The following is a 24,670-nucleotide window of genomic DNA, read 5'->3' on the forward strand; positions in this document are numbered from 1 at the left end:
TATATATATATATATATATATATATATATATATATATATATATATATATATATATATATATATATATATATATATATATATATATATATATATATATATATATATATATATATATATATATATATATATATATATATATATATATATATATATATATATATATATATATATATATATATATATATATATATATATATATATATATATATTTTTTTTTTTTTAACATACATAATTACAGGTTGTGGGTGTTGTGTTTTTCTGTTTTACGTTCGGAATAATAATGTTCTTTATTGAGGAGCCTGCGTTTATCATCAAACTGACAGTGCAACATGTCAGTTGAATTAGGTGTTATAAATAATAGTGAGGTATGATTGAATGTTAAATATAATTATGTTATTAATTATAACATTATTTTATTTAAACCTAAAATGCCCTTACTAATTATATCTAACCTAACTTTAATACCAAAGAGAAACTAAGATGTGCGTCTTTACGTGTCGGCGTATCGATCGAGAAGAGAGAGAGAGTCCGTTGCTCCTTCCGCTGATAACGCAGCTGCCACAATGACACTTCGAGTCTTGCGTGTTTATACCAGTAGTGAAGTTATAGTGCAGCTACAAGAATATTATACCACATAATTCCTCCGGGGGGAGTAAGACGGACGTCCTCGGGCGTATACTTAAGTGGCTCTCATTCTATTGATTTTATTTTTGTGTCTCTTTACGTGCTTTGCATTTTCGAAGGTTCTATCCTGTATCCTGTACATTATGGGCTGTAGCTTTTCTGGCTCTTGGGTCCAATTTTTTTCTGATTATCGGTTTTTTATGATCGGACGCTATAATTTCTTTTAATTTTTTAAACGATTCTATGTGTTCTTAGTCTTTTGTATTTATGATCTGATCCTTTTTTAAATATTTTGTTAAATGCTTAGTTATTTTGGAATAGTCTTTGATGAAGCGGCGATAATATCCGGATAATCCAAGAAATTGTCGTATTTGCTTTTCATTTGTAGGTAGTGGCCAGTCTAATATTTTCTTTATTTTGTCTGGATTAGCTTTTATGCCTTCGGGAAAAATGATATGGCCTAGAAATTCAGTTTCTCTCCTCAAAAATTCACACTTGTCTAGCTGTATTTTTAAATTAAATTTAGCTAATCGTTCAAGTACTGTTGAGATATTTGCCAGGTGTGTTTCTAGGCTGTTTCCTACAATGACGATATCGTCCAAGTAAACATAGCAGATTCTACCGATATGTTCTGCTAAGATGTTATTCATTGCACGTTGAAATGAGGCCGGTGCATTTTTTAGCCCAAATGGCATTCTGGTGAATTCGAAATAGTGATTATTTCATGTTTAATTCCAGAGGTGGCAGTTAACTTTTCACCTGGTTTTAATAGAACATTTTGATTCGCTATGATTGTTTTAAACAGGCAACTTTCTTCAAAATTAGACAGATGATTTGTTCTGATTATATCGTTCAAAGTTTCTTCCGTTATATTTGAATTTGATGGAAAAGGAATGGGTGTAATAGTTTCAAAACTGTTTACGGATAAACATAATGCTTTTGAAAATTTTGGAATTTCGGGTTTTGTTGACAGAATTTTTACTGCAGTTTTCCCATTTCTGGAATTGTATAGACCGGGTTCAATTATAGATGATTTTTGAAATTTTTGAATCGTGGGAACTAACCAATCTCCATTATTTAGAGTTTTTACTTCTACGCAATAAGAGTAAAGTTTTGTAGTTGGGAAATATTTTTCGAAGCTAATGTTATTTTTACCAAATTCAAGCTGTTCAGATTTATAATTGATTATGGCTTTTGTTTTTGCTAGAAATTGGGATCCAATGATTCCATCAAAAAATGGATGAAAATTTAACTCAAAATAGGTTTGAGCAGGAACATATTTTCCGACGAGGTTTGCAATACATTTTTTATTTATTTTGTGTTTTCCAGAAAAATTGTTTACGACTGTGTCTTATTTGGAATCATATTAGTTAATATGCCAGGACGAACAACGTTTTTATTTGCTCCCGTGTCAATTAATAACCGAATTACTTGTTTAGTGATAAGATTTTTTCTTGTAATGTATGGTAAATAATTCATGTTAGGTCGGAGGTTTTGTTGACCCAACAAAAATTTAAATCAACATTTTGACATTTGTCTTCCGAATCTGTTTCACCATTTTCTGTTAATTCATTGTTATGCAATTCTCTGTGATTTAAAGTTAACTTGCTTTTAGTTGTATTAACTTCTTTAGGTTCTGTGTAAGAAGGTTTCCCTTTGAATGTTAAAACTTCTTTGAAATGTTTTTGTTGAACATTTTTGTTTCGTAAGTTTTTGAATAACGATTATTATTCGAAGCTGTGCTTTCTGAGCACTCGAATTTACACACGAATGCGTATGCAGCTTCTAAGTCCTCAGGACATGCAGCATGGGCGTAACCAAAGTACGGTTCTTTTAGGCCTGTTAAAAATGCCGCTAAACCATCTTCGTCGATAAACGCGCTTATAGCTTCCCAATTATTAACGTATTTTTGTTCATGTTTGCTTGCGTTTTAATGTTCTGTACCGTTTCTTTTATGGAATTGTAGTATTTGTGTAGAGACATGTTTTCTGTCATCTTTGTCTGCCAAAGAACACTTTTGTAATAAGTAAGTTCTTTACGATCACCTAAAGCATTTATTAAGGCTTCTTTAACTTCTTCGAAGTTTTGAGGATTACCAGCTAAGCAAATTATATCCTTACCTTCACTTTATCTTCAATTTTGTTAATGACAGCGGTTACAAAAATGTTGTAATGCTGTTGAGAAACAATGTCTTTGAAAATTTCCAATGTATTTTCTGCTGTGCTGATCCACGCAGAAAGTTGTTTTTTATCACCGTCGAACTTTGGAATCGCTTTAATCGGATCCGGTATTTTAAAAAAATTTCCCACATTAAATGCAGCTTGCGCATTTTCTTGTGGTGCACTGTAACTTGTACCTGATCGGTTTTCGCTTAAGGAATCCAACATGCGTTGGTGATTCATTTGTTGCGTACGCATAGTTTCTAGCGTAGAGGCAATTGCACTCATTTGTGAGGTTAGCTGCATTATTTGCTCTGCCTCCATTTTTGTACCTCGATCTGTTAAAACGAGTTGTTCAATGCAAGGAACGCTTGTTTGAATAGGTATATGAGAAAGTTCTGCGCTTTCGTCACTCGACGCTTCTTCCGAACTGCTGCTATTGTTTAAATTTGCTAAACGTGAGCTAAGCACGTGTCGTGCTTTTTTCAGTGCGTCAATAGATTTCTTGTTTGGCATTAAACCAAAAAAGGAAAATAAATAATCAAAAAAATAATCTTCTTCTCGCTCATTGGCCCTATCTGGTAGTACTCCTAACGAAAATTGTATCAACTTGTTAGATTTCAAGATGTGTACATGTGCTTACGCACCAACACTACCACACCACACTTCACTGCACTAACGCGCTTGATGCGTGCGCTTACAATTGAGAGTAACGGAATGTTCTCTCAGAATCTGTTCGACCTATCTGGTAGTATCGTAACAGATAGCGTAAAGCTATCTGTAAAGGGGTAAAGCTCGGGCGTCCTCGTCCGATTAGAAAAGATAGTACAAAATAAGAACGTTTTAATAAATTCAACTCAGTATTACCCTAACCTAATGCAGCTTTATAATAGAATTTCATTCGCGTTCAATTAGTTTCAGGTAATTCAGTACCTTGTCCTTGTATAATGTTTTTGTTTTTAAGGTACGAGGTACGTACATCATTTGTAGATGTTTTGTAAATGAATCAATGATTGATAAGAAACTACACTTATTAATTATGTAAATATCCATATGAACGCGATCTAATGGCTTGTGGGTAATCGGTCTGGGTGAAATTTTTATATTATAAGGCTTGCGTTCGTACTTACTATTACAAATTTCTCAGCTGTTCACATAGCTTTTAATCATTTTTAACATGCAGGGAAAAAAATACGATCGTCGTAACTGATATTCAACTTGACATATACCTCTATGGGCTCTGTCATAGAGCTCTGACTGACTAAATGTTTTTTGAATCGTTTGCATAAGGTTATCTGCAGCAAAAATAGCGGTCTGCTTTCCGTTGTGGTACATGCTTAAAAACTGACAGACATTAATTAAATCGAAGTTGTTCTGAGTGATAACAGTTCTTTGAAAATTTACGAATGGTGTTTCTTCAACACCACATTTGTGTCTCCTAATTTGAATATAAGCTGATTGCGATACAAAATACAGGTCTTTTTGTGTAGTGAACAAAGTAATCGCCGGATATATCCCCCGAATGAATTTTTTTTTATAAAACATTTATTAGAAAAAAAAAACATAAAAAACATTAAATTCTAATTTACAATTTACAGAGAACAAAAACTGGATATGAGAATCAACTACAAAGGTTACAATGAACATTTAAGGACTTCTACATCAATCACAGCATTGTTGTTTCCAACAATGTGGATGATGTAGTAAGCAAACAAACGTAGGATTTGGATCCGCTTACTTTTACTAACATTTGTTAGAACAGGTAAGCGGAGGGATTGGAATGAGGGAGTAAGGGAGGGCTCGACGTTTTGGATAGCTTGCATCAGAATACTCCAGGCTGTGGACACTCTGGAACACAAAGCAAATTTGTGTTCAATTTTATCCACCTGGGAGCACTCTGCGCAAGCTGAGGATCCACGATTCATCCTGGAAAATAGCTCTCCGTGAGCTATTTTATTGTGTGCCAGCAAGTACAAGACTGATCTCTGTTTGGAAGACAGCCGTTGCGAACCGATGTTGCTCCACACTAGTCGCCAGTTTACGGTTGGAGATTCCTGCTCGACCTTTGTGTCGGGAAGCCTCTCAACTAACATCCGACGAATCGCTAGGGCGGTGATCTTATTTGTTTTGGTTGGTATGTATGCTAGCTGCATGACTACCTTTCTGAGGCACGGGTAAGTTGTTGGAACAGAGTTGATGTTCGGCGGGTTTCCCGCGTACAAAATTTGCTGGCCACCGACTCGCAGATAGTCCTGTTCTGCGACATACCTGCTGGTCAGCAGCGCCTGGGTGTTGATGGCCGGAATATGTAGATTTAGCCCTCCACGGTTGCGGGGTAAGGCTAAATGTAAGAGAGGTACACGAATGCCTCCAGATCCTTGCCAAAGGAATGACCCAATCGTCAGTGAGACCTTTGCTATGTCAATGGCTCTGGTGCCACATACAGATGCCACGTACCATAGCTTAGGCAGAAGAAACCCATTTAATAGGGCTATCTTCTGCATAAGGTTCAAGTCTCTCATACGGTGAAGCCAGACCAAACGCCGGAATTGGTTGATCACGATGTCCCAGTTGTGTCCCACCGCTTCACGAACGTTGTTGGTGAAGAGAATGCCGAGAATTCGCAACCTTTCCACAGTCCTCAGCCAAGGAATAGTGATGGTGTTGTTAACCGTGACATGTCCAACATCGAGTGCTTCGGTTTTTCTGACGTTGAGTGTGGCACCGGAACATAAACCGAAAGCGTCAATGGCCGCTCTGATCCGCTCGATTTTTTCGGGAGAGGTAGTCACCACGGAGATATCGTCAGCATATGCGTTAACCAAATCGTCTTGACCGCAACATATACCTTCTAATTTCGTGATGAGGGGTTGTATGTATAGGATAAATAGGTGCATGGAAAGCGGATCACCTTGACGTACAGAGCGTCGTATGGGCAAGGGAGAAGAGAGGGTTCCATTGATAAGGATGCGGGACGTTGACTGCTCACCAATCCTCCGCAGAAGTCCCACTAACTTAGGATTGAACCCCAACGAAAGCATGTTGTTAAAGAGAAAACTTCGTTTCCTCTGCAAATCAATCACCCGTTCCTTAACAGAGAGAACAGCTTGAAAAATGTTGCGTGGTTTATTGCAACATTTTTGCACTGCCGAGATTATCTCCCACTTCCCGACAATTAAGTCGAGACGATGTTTGACAATTCTAGACAGGAGCTTATAATCTGCATTAAGGAGGGATATAGGTCGAAATGCAGACATGGTTAGCCCACCTCCTCGCTTTCTTACGAGCACTATGACCCCGTCAACGAAACTTGTAGGAATCTCTCCATCAAGCGCCTCATTCAGAATTAACCCAAATTCGCGACTGATAATGTCAAATGCGCGAAGGTAAAATTCTGTGGGTATTCCATCCGGGCCAGGGGACCTCCGTGAAGCCGAACGTTTGATTGCATAAAGGATCTCACCGGAGGTAATCTCCTTCATGCAATCATTGTTGGTCTCACATTCCTGGGAAATGACGCGTGTACATGTAAATGTGCGGTCTGTATTTGTTGTGTCTGTATCGTCTGTTGTGTACAATGATTTAAAGAACCCCTCAACATGAACATTTATCGTGTCCGGATCAGTCAAGAACGATCCATCAGCAACCTCCACCTTATCGATCACTGTTCGTCTCCTTCTTTCCTCCCCCAGCTGAAAGGTTGACATGCTTTCGCCAAATATGCGTGTCTCATTTATGCGTGTGAAGTCCTCCGAGAAGCGTTTCTGAAGGAAAAGCATCTTCCCTTTTATACGATTAATATTCACCAGCTCAGAAGAGTCGGTGAGATATCGCTCGTATGAGGACTTCAATCCTCTATAAAGAAGTTCGTGATGCATGCGGAAACTTCGGTAACGTTCATTCGTTTTCCAACGGAAAAATGATTTGATTTTAGGCTTCGCGAACTCCACTCACCATTGAATCCACGAGCCGTAGTTTCTATGTTGTCTGGTCCAAAAATTCCACTTTACTCCGAACTATTCTAAATTTTGGCTGTTCAAGATGTGAGGCCTGAGTTGCCAATAACCTTTGCTTCGCATGCCACTGGGTGGAGTCAGCAGGCAGAGACGGACTGTGAGAGCCTTGTGATCCGAAAAGGACAAGACATGCATGCTGGTCGTCCTCAACTGTGTTTTCATTGACGAAGAAACATAACAACGATCGATGCGTGATCCAGAACCACTTGTGACATAGAAAAACTCAACCACGTTCCCTCGTAGAACCTCCCAGCTGTCACACATACCCATGTTATTTACTACGTTTCGGAGAGAATGACTAAAGTTTCTCGCTCCCGTCACGTCCTTTGACTCCAACACGCTGTTGAAGTCGCCTGCGAGAATGACATGTTGACATGCATTTCGTAGGTAGAACGATATCGTTCGCTCGAAAAACTCCTCCCTCTCCCCTCTACGCTGACTCCCAGAAGGAGCGTAAACATTGCACAGGGTGGCAGTGTTCTCAAGCCGAAGGCAAATTAGACGCGAATCTAAACTGCGTTCGACGTGAGAGAATTTTAAATGATCTCGGAGAGCGATCGCTGTACCCCTCCCCGCGACGTCAACATTAGTAATGACACTAAATCCGGGGATCGTCAGATCCGGAATACATACTTCTTGCAAAAATACGATATCCAGCTCCACCGTCCTGATAAAAGTTCTGAGGGCCTCAAGCTTTGTCGTGTTAGAAATTGCATTAATGTTAATAGTAGCAAAATTGTACCTACTACTAACATTATCACTTACCGATTTGGAATCCATCACGACAAGACATCTATTGTGGTGTGTAAGTGGACCTTTTTGGAGGGCGACCAGGCTTACGCCTTGTCTCACTCGCTTGGCCGTGTGTGGAAGAACACGAGGCATCACTCTCGTTCTCTGTCTCCGCATTTTGCTTGCGTTTTACACCAAGCACTTCATCGTTGGAGTGTGAGGAATTGGGGCGGGAGAGGAAATCGAGCGGAGCTTTGAAAACAGCTTCCTTCTCTGTTGGTTGGGGGATGGGCTGACACGGCCATCCGGTAATCGCCGCAGGAGCAGAGGCAGGAACGATTGCAGCGGCAGGAACGATAGCAGCGGTTAGCACGGCAGTAGCTTCTTCCTTCGATGCTACTTTCTCTTTCGTGTTCTGCTGTGTGTCTGCTTCGGGCGTCACTCGGCTTATCGGCACGATAAGCCTTTGACCGATTTTCGATGTGGATGCTGCAACACGCTTTGTATCCACATCTTTCGCGTCGGACGTCACAAGAGTAGAGTATTTTGGTTTACTCTTCGTCTTCTTGTTGCTGACGACAGTAGACGGTGCCTGAACAATTGCAGGTGGTGTAGGTGCTGTGCGTAAGGCATTCGCATATGATGCCTTTTGCGCCGGTGCCTTATCTTGGGACAGGGTTTCCCTAAAGCGGCATTGCCGACTTTGCACACAATTAAGCCCGTGATGTACGGGTTCTTGGCAGCTTCGGCAAGTTTGTCGCTGCCCCGGATAGGATACGCTGGTCACTTCATCGCACAGCGTGATGTAAGATTTTATCGGGTTGGTAATTTTCATTCGAACGTTTCGCAATGAACTCCAGAGGCAACCCCTGCAAATCGTGTTGACGGTGCCCATACTTCTCTTGAATTGTTTACCGCCCAAATTATAGCTAAAGCCTCTTTCTCTGTTGCTGGATAGTTGGACTCTGTGCTATTCAGTGTTCTACTAGAAAATGCTGAAGGCCTTTCGCAATTATCCTGAACTTGAGACAAAACCGCTCCCAATGCAAAGTTGCTTGCATCTTCAGTCAGAATAAAGGGCAGTTCAAAGTCAGGATAAGCATAGACTTGATCAGAAGCAATAATTAGTTTTAGGTCTTCAAATGCCTTTTTATAATCTTCCTCGTCATATGTTACTTTTGCGCCTTGCTTTAAACATTTTGAGAGTGGTCTTGTTAATCTAGCATAATCTTTCACAAACTTGCGGTAGTAACCAGTAAGCCCTAGGAATTGTTTGATTTCCTTTCGAATCGTAGGTAGTCTCCAATCGGGAACTTTTTGAATTTTATCGGGATTAGATCTTATTCCTTCCTGGGTTTTTAAATAGCCTAGAAATTCTGTCTCTCTTTTGAGAAATTCACATTTGTTTACTTGAATTTTTAAATTACATGCAGCTAAACTTTATCTTTCCAAAACTTTATCCACGTTTTGTAAATGCGATGCTAAACTACTACCAATTATTATAATATCGTCTAAGTAGACAAAACAAATCGAACCTATATATCCTCTTAGCACATGGTTCATTGCACGTTGAAACGTCGCCGGGGCATTTTTTAATCCAAACGGCATTCTCGTGAACTCGAAGTGTCCCTGAGCTGTCGAGAATGCCGTTTTTTCGCGATGTGCAGGGTCCATTTCTGTCTGGTGGAAGCCAGATTTCTGATCCAATGTCGAGAAGTATGTAGATTTTCCCAAACTGTCCAAAAATTTCTTCTATCTGGGGAATAGGGTATTTATCATTAATAGTTTTTTCGTTCAGTTTGCGAAAATCTATCACGACTCCGATTTTTCTTTTTTGTGAAGCATCGGATTTTTTGGGAACTACCCAAATGGGTGACGAATATGGACTATTCGAGGGAATAGTTACTCCATCTTCGAGCATTTCTAAGATTTGCTCCTCTACGTCTTTTTTAAAATGATTTGGAAATCTATAAGTTTTACTGTACGTTGGCTCATCGTCTTTAGTTATAATTTTATGTTTAACTACGGTTGTTGAAGAAAGTTTCTCATTACTCTTAAGGAGTATTTGTTGGTTAATCAATATTACATCAAAAAGATTATCTTTTTCATAAGGTGTCAAATGGTCCGACCTTATCAACATTTCTATAGATGTTTTATTAAGTGGCTCATCAACTTTTAATGGAATAGGGTTAATTGTTTCAAAATTATTTACATTTAGGTGAAAAAAATTGTAATTGTTGGTGCAATATGGGATTGGCTTTTAGGATTTCCTTAATCCGTTACACTTTATTCTTCACGATTCACGCATGCAAATCGAACTCACGATTCCGATTTGCACAGCGTAGGTAAGAAATGGTGAAGTGCGCGTTCACGTTATTCCGGGCGGTACTAAGAGAGTAAGTGAGTACCGGTTGCGGCGTGTCGCCTTATGTAAAAAACGATGCAGCACGCCGAATTATCTTGGTCCTGCTCTTTCCGGCGGTTCCTTTTCTCCTACCCAATTGACAAATTGGTTTTCTCCTAGATGGCGCTGGTCGCCACCGTTCTCCTACCCAATTAACAATTTTAACTTTCCCTAGGTAGCACCGGTCGCTACAGGCTTATGATATTTACAATGGACTTATTGTTTTCATAATTGTAGAGCCCAGGTTCTATTATAAGATTATTACAGAGTAATTGATGGCATGGAACAAACCAATCACCATTTTCTAAAGAATCGATTGTAAGTACGTGTTGGAAAAATTTTTTGGTTGGAAAAATGTTTGATAGCTCGCTTGCTTCTTTCGGATCGTTGTTTGTGACCTTTCCATCGGGGGTCGGGGGTTAAGACTAAAATTATTTGTATTCACACCTACAATATTTACAATATTACTTACACCAAGACCTTTTCTATACCTAGCCTAGACTAGACTCACATATATACACGATATTACGGGATTATAAGTGCATACTCATAGGCGCAACATTCCCGACCACCTTAAATTCTTAATTTTACTCGTAATTTCTTATCATTTCACTTTCATTATCGAACTAGCTAACCCTAATTCCTAATCATTAGTTCAATATTATTCATGTAATTAGACAAACAATTTCGGTGTCCATTATGCTGCCTATCTTACTTCTGCTGAGTTTTCTATGCCATTTCAAATAAATTCAAATATTCTTCTCTCTCCCTAGCCTATGCAATCATTATTGTATTCTATCATCTTCCAATGGCATAATACATATTCTTACTACTGGTCGCTTTATTTCCTTTGTATTAGCGATCTTCAACGTTACCATACGCACTACTCTATCACTTCCTGGATGAACCGCTGTAATTCGTGCAAGCGGCTACTTGGTTGGCGGTACGTTGTCCTCATGCAACAAAACCAACAAACCGGGTACTATTTTTGTGGCTGGGCCATTCCATTTTCTTCTCGCGTGAAGCTGTTGCAGGTACTCGGTCTTCCATATAATCCAAAACTGCTGCACTCGTTTTTGAACCAGTCTCCAATGATTCAATCTGTTGTCTGGAACATTCTTCCAATCGATATCTACAGTATTTAGAAGATGAGTACCAGTTAAAAAAAATGTCCTGGAGTTAGCGCTTCGTAGTCTTATAAATTACTGAGTAATTTCTACACGAAGACGTGTTTATTTGAAATGAAGAAGTTATAGATTGTAAGTCAGTTGATTTCTACAAATGTATGTTCTTAAATATTAACAATTTCTAGCAGTATTGGTGCTTGTGTTACTTGCTGTGAGAGTGCATTGGTGCCGGGAGTGTGGAAGGTAAAATCCTAGTTTATCTGAGAATGTTGTTATAGGATTTTGTAACCGTCGTTACAAATGCTTATTGCTATTTTTTCCCTTCGGTCGTTCGTACAAATGATGCTTTTTTATTGCACCGATTTATGCGTGCGGGACCTTTTTTTACTTATTTTTAGCATATGAAGATGTTTCGTATTTTAACATTTTTGATTATCGTTTATTTAGGATAGCGAAGCTGGTGGTCCCTAGTTATGAGTTACATCCTGATATGTTGAGTCGTGCTCATTCATTGGTGTTTTCATGTAACAGTGTTTATGCCGCTGCATGTTATAAATTTGAACTTAATTTTAGTCGTGCGATCCTACATAGCATACTTTTTTTATCTACAGAACGGCGTACCGTGCTTTGTTGCTTTTACCCAAATATTTTATTACATCCTTGCTAACATTGTCTCGGCTGATCTTTGTGTTTAAGACGTGAATTCTTGAAGCTTTTAGTTGAACGTAATTTTATATAAAGTGTTTTAAGATAACTATTAACATTATTATCTTCGCAACAGTCTGTTGGATCATTTGATAACGGAGTAATTGGCCTCGAATTTAAACACGCTTCGATTTCTGCAAGGACTGTTGTCATGTCTTCGTATGACGCTAGAGCATTTCCGAGAACTCTCACTAAATGAAATTTCATAAACTTCAGGGCTGATTCCTATAATCCTCCAAAATGTGGGGCTCGTGGTGGTATGTCTAATAGTTTGGTGAACACCACTAAATACGTTTTGAAACGACGAATTATATTTGCTTAGGTCCTGCTGCTTTTCAGCTCCTGATGGCGGCTGTCTTGACAGCATCATTCTTCACCCTTGCTGTCAATTGGCAGTGTTGCCAGCAACCTATCTTATTACATGTGATTGTGATATAACTTAATGGTAATAATCTGCGGTAGACTTGAAAAAAAGGGAACGATCTTGGTTGGTTTGTTGGCTGTGGTCACCCTCACTTTTTTTATTCTTTTTTTTTGGAACTACAAACATCTCTTGCTGTCACTGCAGCAACCGCTTGCTTGAAAGAAGATTTCTTGCGTATCACTTTCTTGCAAAGTTCAAATTATTATTGATTCCGATTATCATTAACATTCCGGCCACCTTGAAATAACTCACTTATTTCAACTCATCTATTGGTAGCAAGGCTGTTCGTGAAACTGGGCGTGTGATTATCTTACCGCGAGGTGTTCGTAGTGACACTACTCGAACTACGCCATCCTTACCAGGGTGCACACCTGTTATGATACCAAGCGGCCATTGTGCCGGTGGGATGTTGTCTTCCTTCAATATAACAGTTTTTGTAGGTATTCTTTATACCACCTAGTCCATATGATTTGCAGCATCTTTTGTGTATGCCTCCAATGAGACAAACGGTTATCAGGAACCTTAGTGATGTTAGTGTCAGGAACCATTTGAAAATTTGAGCCAACTAGAAAGTGTCCAGGTGTTAACACTTCGATATCAGTTGTCTCTGTAGGAATTGGAATCAGAGGACATGAGTTGAGACACATTTCGACTTGTGAACAGAGTGTTATGAAGTCTTCGTACATCATAGTAGTTGATCCAACTTCCTTCAGCAAATGATTCTTCAATGACTTGACTGCGACTTGCCACAGTCCGCCAAACTGAGGTGCCCTTGGGGGAATGAATCGCCAGGTGATTTCATTTACAGCACACCAGTTGAATATGCATTCTCTTGAATGATCATCCGTTTTTAGAATTGTATATAACGCACGTAATAGATGTGCAGCTCCTTTAAATGCTGTACCATTATCTGAATGAATTTTGTTCACTTTACCACGCCGTGATTTGAATCTTTGTAAGGCTGCGATAAATGCTGCTGATGACAAATCAGTGACCACTTCAATATGAACAGCCCTAGTTGAGAAGCATACAAAGATAGCAATGTATACTTTGCGTGGATGAGAACGTCTTGTATTGAACTTCACCGTAAATGGACCGCAATAATCAACCCCGGAGACTGCAAAAGGTCTTGTCGGTTGCACACGACTAATTGGTAGGTCGGCTATTGGTTGGGTGATGAACGTTGGTCTTCGTTTAAAACACAGAATGCATTTGTGATATACATTCCGAATAAGATCTCTTCCTCCGAGAATCCAATATTTTTGACGAAGTGTACCTAACATTAGTTGTGGTCCGGCATGTAATAGCTTTATGTGACAATCTCGGACCAACAATAACGTAAGTGGATGCCTTGATGATAAAATTATTGGAAATTTTGACTCTTCTGATATGTTGGCATTGCTTAACCTTCCACCGACATGAATGAGTCCATCTTCACATGCTTTAGGATTAACCCATCTCAATGGAGAGGATCGTGGGATGGCTTGACCTTTTTGTAGGGCAATCAGTTCTTCGGAGTACATCTGCTTCTGCTGCAATAGGCATAAGCATCTTTCTGCAGCCTTAAGTTCTTCCGTTGTCAACCATGGAGAGAGAAATGTTCTTGGAACTTCACCTTGTTTCTTATTTTTGTTGAACCGATGTGTCAAATAACTGATGAATCGACGATAGTAAACCACAGCACAAAGAAGTTTTGTGTACTTTGAATACCTTGCGAACAATCTTTCGCAAAACGAAGTTGCTGTTGCTGTCATTGCAACAACTGTAGAATTGCGGCATTCTTCGTTGACGACAGATCAGGTAAGATCTATAGATCCCTTTGGCCATTTATAACATGCTTCTGATAACTAAGATGGTCCTGACCACCATCGAGACGTGTGAACAATATCGATTGGATTCATTCCTCTGGAAATGTCATCGGCTGGATTATCGATTCCTGGAACGTGATGCCATTGGCTGACATCTGATACTTCTAAGATCTCTGACGTCCGGTTTGCTACAAATGGTTTCCATCTTGTAGGTGATGCTTGGAGCCAGTGTAGAACAGTTATTGCATCTGTCCATAACATAATCCTTGATGGATTGCATCGTATTGCAGCTAGCACCTTTGGTAATAGACGGATACATAACAGCGCAGCGCATAGTTCCAAACGGGGAATTGTGTGTCGCGTTGAAACTGGAGCCACATTAGACTTGGATGCAAGTAAGTTTGCATGAATACCAGTGTTGGATACATATCTTATATAACAACATGCTCCATACGCCTTTTCTGACGCATCGCCAAAATAGTGTAGTTCGAATGCTGAATTGTTTTCAGCGAAGATGAAACGTGGGATACTTAACTTCTTTAATAGGTGAATATCATTAAGGAAGGCTTTCCATGCTGTTTGTAGCTTTATGGGTAACGGCTTGTCCCAATCATACTGTTTTCCTTTTTCATCTGTCACGGACCAAGCTTGCTGCATCATCAATTTAGCCTTACAAACAACAGGACCAATTAAACCCAATGGGTCGGATATTTGGAAAACTGATGACAGTAGATTGCGTCTAGTAACAACAGCAGGTGGCGTTGAATCTATACTTTTATAGCTGAAAGCATCTTCTCCGGGGTTCCATGTAACGCCAAGCGTAGTTATTGTATTGTCTATCTGTAGATCATGACATTCTTGCAAGGCTAAGTCTTCATTGACAATGTTTTGTAGCACGAGTGTGGAGTTGGAAGCCCATTTTTTCAAACTAAAGCCATATTGGTTCAGTACCTTGGAGATTTCTTGTTGCAAAGATATAGCTGATTGTTCATCATCAACATAAACGTTGATGATCAATCTACATGATTGATCATCAACATAAAAATGAGTAGCGATTGCATCAGAAACGATCGGCTGCGATTCGGCTATGTCAATTGCAATTTGCTTCAGTGAACGAGTTGCCAGAAACGGCGCTGAAGCGGTTCCATAGGTAACAATTTGTAATTCATAACACTGCAACGGCTGGTCTGAATTCGTTTTCCATAGGATGCGATGAAGCGGTTGATCATCAGGATGGATCAGTACCTGGCGGTACATCTTCTCTATGTCCGCCGATAAAGCAATAGCAAATGTTCTGAAGCGTAGGATTATGGAGAATAAGTCCGGTTGCACGGTTGGGCCAACTAGCAATAAGTCATTCAACGAATAACCTGATTCTGTCCGACATGAGGCATCAAATACTACACGTAACTTTGTTGTTGAACTAGATTCTTTAAACACCGGATGGTGTGGCAGGTAACAGTGAAGTAATGAATCGTTGATAGGTTCCGGCAACGGTTTCATATGACCTAGCTCTTCGTGTGTAAGCATAAATTGGCGATACTGCTCATAGGTGTTAGCATTGCGTTGCAGACGTCGTTCAGTATTGTAAAATCTGCGTTCAGCTATAATTCGCGAATCACCAATCTTGATTTTAGAATGAACCGTTTTTGGTAATCTCACGACGAACTTCTTTATTACGAACCGTTGTCCTCTTGTACAATTGCTCACATGGATCAGTATCTTGGGAAAGTGCATTAGAAGTGGCAATCGCATCCAGCTCCCAAAATCGATGAATTTCTTCATTTAACGAAACTGGAAGCGCTGCAATATTTGATGATTGCCGATTGTCAACACATTTTATGGGAACCGAGCCTTATTGTCCAGCCAAATTTTGTGTTTACTAGCGATGGCTGATTTGGACCAATATACCATTTTCCAGGACAGTGCAATAACCAACCAATAACGATGTCGACGGGACCTGGTGTGTGGAATAGTGGATCAGTCAATGGAATGTTGTCTATATTCCACTTTCTGGGATCAACTTGAACTATTGGTAGTTCAACTGTTGGAGAATCGATAACCAGAAAACATAACTTCATGGAAAATTGCTGAACCTTTGATGAAATAATTGCTTCGACAGATTGGATAATATTGCTCTGACGTTTACCTATTCCTGAAATGCATACGTCGGTTTTGCTCATAGTGTTGGACAATCGCTTGGCTAGTGACGTTGACATAAAATTACACATTGATCCAGAATCTAGCAATGCGCGCACTTCGTGGACTCTGTCTGCATCGTCGATAACCTGGACTGCTGCCGTCTGCAGTAAGACAGTTAAACTATTGGTACAGAGGTGCGATGTTGCGTCAACTTGATCTTTCGTCGACTGTTCTACACCATTCGAGCTTGCTTCCTCCAAATGGATCAAGGTGTGGTGGTTCCGTTGACATTTAAAACATTTGTGATTTGATTTACATTCCCTTGCAGAATGTCCTGCTCTGAAGCAATTGAAACATAGCCTTTTGGTGGTGATGAGCGTGCGTCGCTCACTAACAAGCATGGATTTGAAAACTTGACATTGGTAAAGTAGGTGTGATTGTTCACAAGCGTGGCAGCGGTTGAATGAGGAAGCTACACTGGCACTTACCAGGCTCCTTGTTTGCTTTGAGCCGGCCTACTTTGAAGTACTTGGTTTAGGAGAAGATAATGAAAGTTGGGACGGTGCGGCTAGAATTTTGATTCTAGTTTGCAAAAATTCCACTAGTTTGGAAAAGCTATCGAAGGTATCACTTGCAGAAAATAGTTCCCATGCCTTGACGGTTTTAGCATCCAATTTGTAAAGCAGGAAATTCGAAAGTGGTGTGTCCCAATTCTCGATGGGCCCCTCCAGTTTAGCTCCTTCAGTGAGTCTAACGAAATCATCGGACACGCGGCGTAATTCTTCCAAGGAATTGTCCTTCATTGGTGCTACGGAGTAAATATATTTGAAGTACTCACGCTTTAATGCTCGAATGTTGTACATATCTCGCTAACAACGCATTCCAGGTGGTGTCGTAGTTTTCAGCAGCAATGTTGACATGCATAAAACGTTTAGCAACGTCGCCCTTCAACGATGCTAAGAGATATTCCAGCTTCATGACATCCGGAATGTCGCTCCTTCAGTGCTCCTTCAGTGAGTCTAACGAAATCATCGGACACGCGGCGTAATTCTTCCAAGGAATTGTCCTTCATTGATGCTACGGAGTAAATAGATTTAAAGTACTCACGCTTTAATGCTCGAATGTTGTACATATCTCGCTAACAACGCATTCCATGTGGTGTCGTAGTTTTCAGCAGCAATGTTGACATGCATAAAACGTTTAGCAACGTCGCCCTTCAACGATGCTAAGAGATATTCCAGCTTCATGACATCCGGAATGTCGCTCCTTCAGTGCTCCTTCAGTGAGTCTAACGAAATCAGCGGACACGCGGCGTAATTCTTCCAAGGAATTGTCCTTCATTGATGCTACGGAGTAAATAGATTTAAAGTACTCACGCTTTAATGCTCGAATGTTGTACATATCTCGCTAACAACGCATTCCATGTGGTGTCGTAGTTTTCAGCAGCAATGTTGACATGCATAAAACGTTTAGCAACGTCGCCCTTCAACGATGCTAAGAGATATTCCAGCTTCATGACATCCGGAATGTCGTTGGATGATGCTACCATTGCAGTGAAACGATCTTTAAAGCTGAGCCATTCGGTGATCTTCCCGTAAAACGTAGGTAAGCTTATTTTCGGTAACTTAAGATGCGGTGAAGCAGCGACAGAGTTAGAGTTTACCTTGGCTTCAATAACTGTGCTGTTCAAATCTTCTTTGGCTGATGTGAGGTGACCCTTGATGCAGCAATATCGATCGTACATATCATTTCTGTCTTTGAACAGGCAAGCAAGTTCTCCTTCATCTTCTTCGGCATCTTCAAGCGTCGTTTGCATCTTATCGAACGTCTGCCAACAACTCTCGAGTAGCTTCAATCGGTGTTCACATTGCGAAGATTGCTCACTGGTGTACGATAGAACAAAGCTTTCTAGGTTATGTATTTGCGACATGACATTAGGTAAATCGACGCCCTGTTGGTAAACAACACAAGAACGATGGATTAATCCGCAGATCCGGTTCGAAGGACCAAAATGATTGTGATATAACTTAATGGTAATAATCTGCGGTAGACTTGAAAAAAGGGAACGATCTTGGTTGGTTGGTTGGCTGTGGTCACCCTCACTTTTTTTATTCTTTTTTTTTTTTTTGGAACTACAAACATCTCTTGCTGTCACCGCAGCAACTGCTTGCTTGAAAGAAGATATCTTGCGTATCACTTTCTTGCAAGGTTCAAATTATTATTGATTCCGATTATCATTAACAACATGCTTTCTTTTTTTAACAATATTATGTACATTATTTACAAACTTAATTACGCTAACAAACCTAACTTCTTGTACCAACTGTTACGCTTAGACTATATTTTGTGGCTGTCACAATATGATATAATAACTGCACGTTTTACATACATTTAAAAACACAATTAAAACTTTATTACACATTAAAAAGACGCAGGGACACTACAGGACACACGTCCGTTCTCCGGGTGGCCGCGTTGGAAGAGAGCCTCGCAATATGGAAGCGTGCGCAGCCGAAGGTAGCCGAACGACACCGCACATCGGTAGCTGTCACGTGACACATCAGTGACAGCACCGAGTAACGGTGCGTAACGCTGCGCGCTCACGGTGCATACAGCACCTCACACAACACCTCCCCCTTTTAAGTTAGCCGGTACGCGCTGAACCTACGAGGCAGTCTTCTAGACATAGAAGAACGTCCTGGTAGCCGTGCCTGCTGGATGTTGTCTCTGTCGATAGTCGGGGTTGGTTCCTCTATGAAGTTTGCGGGCGCTGCTTGCGATGATGCTGGCGATGATGATGTTTCCACCTGCGCTGGCGGTGCTGACACTGATGCCGAATGTAGTGAGGATGGCGGTGCTGAAGACGCCGGTAGACTACACGATTGATGTGGCAAATCCCATTCATCCAACATGATGTAAAGGGGCAGCTGATGCTCCTTTTTCTGGATCTGATCATCTGGGCCAGCACTTCGACGTCGGAGCTGATTCACGTGCCGTCGATGCCTTCGCTGGTCTTGGGTAACTACCTCAAAAATCACGTTACCCACTCGGCGAATTATCCTTCCGGTCATCCAGCTCCAAGAGTTCGCCTTGTACACCTTTGCGTAAACTAGATCACCCGGCTGCCACTCACGAAAGTCACTTCCAGTGATGGTGTCTGATGTTGCTGGCGGCCGTAGCAAATGGTGAACCGTTCTAGATGTTCTTCCAATCATAAGCTCGGCTGGGGTACGTTGCTCTAAAACCGGATTTGGTGTGGATCGATAGGTCTGAAGAAATAGATCGAAGGCTTCTTCCAGCGATGTGGTTCCAACTCGTATCTTCTTCAACGCACGCTTGAACGTGTCCACGAACCGCTCGGCCTGACCATTCGATTGAAAGGGTGGAGTTCGTGTATGCCTGATGCCGTTACGCTCACAAAACTCCTTGAAGACCTCGCTGGTGAACTGGGTGCCATTATCGCTGACTAATGTGACCGGCGGTCCAAACCTAGCAAATATTCCTCGCAAGATGGTAATTGTAGACGATGAGGTGATACTTGCGGTTTTTACTATTTCCGACCATTTTGAGAAGGCGTCTACCACGACCAGGAAATATGCTCCATCCACTGGACCGGCGTAGTCGATGTGTACCCGCTGCCAAGGACCGGATGGTTTTGTCCAAAATGATGGCGCCGCTGCTTGTGGGGATTTGGCTGCGGCTTGACACGCTCCGCAGGTAGCGACGCAATCGGCGATGTCGTTGTCCAGTGATGGGCAATAAACGAAACTCAGTGCGATCGCCTTCATCCGCTGGATGCCTGGGTGTCCTTGGTGTAGCTGGTTCAGGCATCTTTTCTGCAAAACAGCGGGGACCACTACCCTCTCTCCGAGAAGAATACATCCTTCAACGGTCGTAAGCGCATCTTTTCTGCTGTGAAATCGGGCCAAATCCGCACCATAAGCCATGTTTCGAGGCCAACCTACTTGGATGTACCCGTAAACATGGCGTAGCAAAACATCATTTCCTGTAGCCGTTGCAACTTCTCTAAAACGAATCGGAAATGGTTTTAGTGATTCTATGGCTACACAACTTACAACCTTCTCCAGCTCGATGCTCGCGATCATGTACTCCGGCTCCGGTTTCGCATGCTTGTTGATAAGCCGCGACAGAAGGTCCGCATTCCCGAATTTGTCCGTCGGTATGTACTCTATCTCAAAGTCGTACAGCTGCAGCGTAAGCGCGAACCGTTGCAGCCGATTAGCAGTATATACTGGAATGCCCTTCCTTGAGCCAAAAATCTGGAGCAATGGCCTATGGTCCGTTTGGAGTTTAAAATGCCTGCCATAGAGCATTTTGTGGAAGCGTGTTACCGCAAAGATTTGGCTACACTATTTGGCTACACCCAGCCTTCTGCCTTTGTTAAGGCCCGCGACGCGTGCTGCACCACCTTAATGGATCCATCTGCAAACCTGTGGCTAATGGTGGCTCCGAGTCCAACCAGGGGGTCGTCCAGGGGGTACCTCAAATCCCGCATCCTGGGAACAAATTTGCCATAATAGTTTATTGCGCCCAAAAACGACCGGACTTCATTAACATTTGATGGCGCTGGAAGCTTTATTATGACGTCGATCTTCTTTGGGTTCGGCCTTAAACCTGTTCGGTCAATGATGTGCCCGAGGTATTCTATTTGCTGCATCTTGAATGCACATTTTTCGGCCTTGATCGTAAACCCAAAATCTTTTACACGCTGGAGCACCTTGCTGACATTCTCATCGTGCTCTCTTTCAGTCCTACCCCCGACGACAACGTCATCCATATAACCAGACGTGTCACACAAACCGCCAAGCATCGCATCGATAATCTGCTGGAATGCGGCTGGTGCTATCTTTAAACCGGGAGGCAGACGATTATAGAGGTAAAGACCTCGGTGCGTGTTTATTGTCAGAAGAGGCCTGTAACACTCTTCGATCTCGACCTGCAAAAACGCGTCCGACAGATCTATTTTGCTGAAAAATTTGCAGTGAGCCAACTTTGCAAAAATGTCATCAGGCAACGGCAACGGATACTCATGCGGTTGAAGCGCAACATTCAGGCCAGTCGAATAATCTCCACAGATTCGAATACTGCCGTTGCTCTTACGTACGACTACGATTGGGGCTGCCCATTCGGAGTAATCGATGGGGGTGATAACATTCATATTCACCAATCGGTCTAGTTCCTTCTCAACAGTGGCCTGCATTGCATATGCCACGGGTTGTCTTGGACGGAAAACTGGACTGCAGTTTTCTTTAAGCTCCAAATCTCCAAAGGGAGCACCAAATCTGCTCCCAGCAAGAGCAGGTCAACTTGAGCCACACGGATGATCGCTGGCTTGGTGGCGTGGCATACAGTAACGTCCGCTTCAAACTCGCCTAGCAGCTCCAGTCTCTCATTAGAGGCAGTTTTTGCACACACATGATGGCTTCCCCAAACTCTCCCATGCGGTCCGACCTATGACCGATATATCTGAACCCGTGTCCAACTGCAAACGAACGTTAGTCCCATTGATGGAAACTTCCACAAACTTACGGGTGGCTCGCACGCTGCATACTCTAACGGTTTTAGTAGACCGTGGCGGCCGATAGCTTTTACGACCAACGTAGTTTCTCCGCTTGCGACAGCGTTCCTCCCGATGAACCGCTTCACCACACGCTTTGCATTTATGGGCGGATTTCGGACAATCCTTAACCCAATGCCAACCACCGCATAGCCAGCATGCGTTACTTGGCTTATCGTTCCTTGATCGGCCATCGCGAAACGTGCGATGCGAGCGCGATCCTTTTTCGGAAAACCTATGATGGTTCCGTTCGCCATTTTGTACTGCCAGTACACTGTGCTCTGCCCCACCAGTTATCATTGCATTTTCGCTTTTAAGGTTTGCAATGCGGTTGCATTCCGCCGATATTTGCTCGAGTGTGATATCGGGGCGCTCTTCAATGAGAGTGAGCAGCTTCACTCGAAAATCCCTATCCGTTTCGTCCTGCAGACAAAAACCAGACACTTAAGTTGTTCCTCGCTCATCCGACCCAGCTCGAAATCTACACAGGCCCGATTGACTCGACAGGCGTATATTAAAAAGTCTTCACTTTTATTCTTATTGAGCTGCATACACTTGTATCGCTTGGTCAGCAAGGACTCTGTTTTACCAAAAATGGATTTTAGCTTGACAACCGTTGTCTCGAGCGTATATTTACGGGGGTTTCGGGGTAATATGTAGTTCACGTACCTTTCGTGTTCTAACGGGCCCAGCTTCCGCAGAAGCAGACGCACTTTGGCTGCGTCGTCGATCCTGGCTGCATCTCTCATGAAAAGATCCTCGTAACGTGAGTACCACTTCTCGAACGTTACGCCCGCGTCAGCCTCGAAGCGAAATTCGGTGATGCTTCTGGCCAACGAATCCAGGATTTGCTCAGGGTTAAGGGGAGCCTCTCGATGCTGCTGATGTGGCTGTGATGCCATCTGCGGTTGTGATACCGGCTGCTGCTGCTGCTGCTGTGATGCCACATGCGGTTGTGATACCGGCTGCTGCTGCTCCAACTTGGCCATAACCTGCTGCATAAGTTGAATTATTTGTAGCATTGTGGGCTCACCGTTATGTGTCGCATTTGGTTGCGAAGGCGGATGCTGGCTTGAAGAAGCCGTCGAGAGCGATGGCGGATGCTGGCTTGACGACGCCGTCGAGAGCGATGGCGGATGTTGGCTTGGTGATGAAGGGACTCCTGCATGCTGATCCCGCGTTGCACCGTTCGGCTGGAACGGCTGACCATACCCGGGCTGTAGATGCGCGGCACCCGTAACATCAAACTGCTGCGAGAGACGACGCTGATCCTCTTCCATGTCTGCGTCCTGCAGGCTCGTGTCCGTGCGACGTCGCTTACGTGGGAACGGAATCTTGCACCGCGTGTTTCACTATTTATGCACTGAGTTTTACTTTTCACTTTTAGTCCTCGTCGCCACTTTTGTGGCTGTCACAATATGATAAAATAACTGCACGTTTTACATACATTTAAAAACACAATTTAAAACTTTATTACACATTAAAAAGACGCAGGGACACTACAGGACACACGTCCGTTCTCTCGGGTGGCCGCGTTGGAAGAGAGCCTCGCAATATGGAAGCGTGCGCAGCCGAAGGTAGCCGAACGACACCGCACATCGGTAGCTGTCACGTGACACATCAGTGACAGCACCGAGTAACGGTGCGTAACGCTGCGCGCTCACGGTGCATACAGCACCTCACACAAAACTATACAAACGAAATATCTGATATATTTAGATGTCGTACAACTCGTCCACTCCTAGTTACGAATTGCCTGTTTACACATGGCTCATCTGCTTCGAGACTGTTATTTTCATGCTCGTGTTCTTGTACTGATGCTTCTGAATCACTCGCCGTGTAATACAGTTCATGTTCATTTTCCGTATCTGTCAACGGTTCAGAAGGCTGAGATTCTATAAGTCCATCCGTAAGATGGTAATTTTTACTAGTACATGAATTAGCAGTACCAGTCTCTGAATCAGCTAAGTAATTAATGGGTCTGGCGTGTATTTGTTTAGTTTTTACTATGAACCATCTATTCCTTCGGAAGTGATTTCCATAAACATCTTTAATGACATACGATCTACTATTCACTCGGCGTATTACTTTCCCTTCATTACTTCCATTCTTTTACTGTTTTTTTGAAATTAACTATATCTCCTATATTCAGGACTGGCAAAGGTTTCGACGAACGATTGTAAAATTTCTTTTGATACTGACTTTTAGATTTTATCTTTCTTCTAATATCCTTTTCATCGATAGAATTGCGCAATAATAAGGCGTAAGATATTGGTATACGCGACTTGAGTTGGCGACCAAAGAATAACTGTGCCGGGGAAAGCTTCATACTAGCAACTGGTGTGGTGTTATATTCTAGTATATGATATTGGAATGCTTTGATATCTCCAGTTTCGTAGCAACGTTTAAGTATATTTTTAGCTATAGCTACACCTTTTTCAACTAGCCCATTACTTTGAGGGTATCTGGGACTTGAAAACTTTACGTCTATATTGGTTTCATTACTATACGCTATAAATGCTGTTGAGTTGAATGGCACATTATCACATCTGATTTGAGTTGGATATCCATTTGATCTCACATCTCACTTTGACAAAATATGCTATCTAAAACATCTATTACACATATGATTGACTTTTCATTTAATTGTCTCGATATAACATACCCTGAATAAGAATCCATTAATACGATGTGATCCTTTCCAGCATAGTTATATAAATCTATACCTACTCGTTCAAACGGAAAACCAGGAGGTACATCCTGTAAGAAAGGTTCTTTTTGCTGGTTCCTTGTGAACTTTTCACATACGCTACATTCTTTGACAAGTTCATTTATATCATTGGACATTTGAGGCTGAAAGAATTGAGAACTTGCTCGTGCAAGAGTTTTTTTATACCCAAATGAGGAGCATGTAACCATTTGCATATGGTTTTTTGCATTAGTGTAGGAAT

The sequence above is a fragment of the Anopheles maculipalpis genome, chromosome X, assembly GCF_943734695.1.
Source record: "Anopheles maculipalpis chromosome X, idAnoMacuDA_375_x, whole genome shotgun sequence".
Lineage (NCBI taxonomy): Eukaryota > Metazoa > Arthropoda > Insecta > Diptera > Culicidae > Anopheles > Anopheles maculipalpis.